A 1,270-nucleotide genomic window follows, 5' to 3' on the forward strand; every position below is an offset into this window, starting at 1 on the left:
TGCATTATCCCTAAGTACCACAACAGGATTAAATAGACAAGCAGAGCAGAGGGACCTATACCACCAGGAAAGAAGACCTGGGAGGGGAGTACATCCTTTGGACTTGGGATTCCTATATGGTGAAACTCTTGCATCCAGGGAAAGACTGATGCTAACATACACAGAGATCTCCCAGGAATGCTGTGCCTACAGATGTTTTACAGAGGTGCACTCTGAATTCAGACTTCTAGCCTCCTTCCTGAAATGTGAAAGAATACATTTATGTTTGTTCATGCCATCCACTTGTGGCATTTCTATTATAGCAATACTCAATAGTTAAGACAAAATGGTTCTTATTTAGTCTTACTTTAGTGCAAGAAAAAGGAGTCCTGGTGGAGCTATAGAATAAGCACCAGACTGCTAACCATAAAGTCAGCAGCTCAAATCCACCACCTGCTCCTTGGAAGAAATATGAGGCTTTCTGCTCCCATAAAGATTTACAGTCTTGAAAACCCCGTATAGGGTTGTTATTTGTTGGAATTGACTTGATGACAGTGGATGGATTTAGCACAAGAAAAGGCTCAAACATTTTTCAAAGACTTAAAAGTTGCATCATGCTCTTTGTAACTTAACAACGTATTTTGGGAATTACTTTATGCTTGATCTATTATAAATGAATGGTTTTCATTACATTGTTGTTGTTAAGTGCCATTGAGTCGTTTCTGACTCACAGTGACCCTGTATAGGGTTTTTGAGGAGTAGCTGGTGGGTTTGAACGGCAGACTTTGTGGTTCACAGTCCAGTGCTGATCCTATAGTCCTATACTCATAAAATATTGTTTTAAGATAGTTTTAGCTGGTCTATCTAGTTTTCAGACAAGAATTTTCCAAGCGTATAATTTAGAGTCCAATGATCTTTTTTTAAAAAATGTTTTATTGTGAATTGTGTAATAGTCTACATGGGAGAACATCAGTTTTATACTCATTCCACCATCCATCACCATCTCTTGACATCGTCTTTCCTGCCTCCATCTCAGGCCTCACGGCCTCTCTGGGTAGGATTCCGCTCTTCACTCTTCTCCATCGATGGTCCCAGGGTCCTCCACTCCTAGACTGATAAATTAATCACTCCCCTCTTTGCTACAAAATGTCCATCTTTAGATTTTCAACCCTCACAATCAGTCCTGATAACAATTATTCACCATTGTATCACAAGAGACCCATCTATATTTCGTTTCATCAGCCCTTCCTGGACAGGCTGGAGACTATTCACTGGAGACTCTACCTTCCTC

The sequence above is a fragment of the Chrysochloris asiatica genome, unplaced genomic scaffold (genome assembly GCF_000296735.1).
Source record: "Chrysochloris asiatica unplaced genomic scaffold, ChrAsi1.0 scaffold00328, whole genome shotgun sequence".
Taxonomy (NCBI): domain Eukaryota; kingdom Metazoa; phylum Chordata; class Mammalia; order Afrosoricida; family Chrysochloridae; genus Chrysochloris; species Chrysochloris asiatica.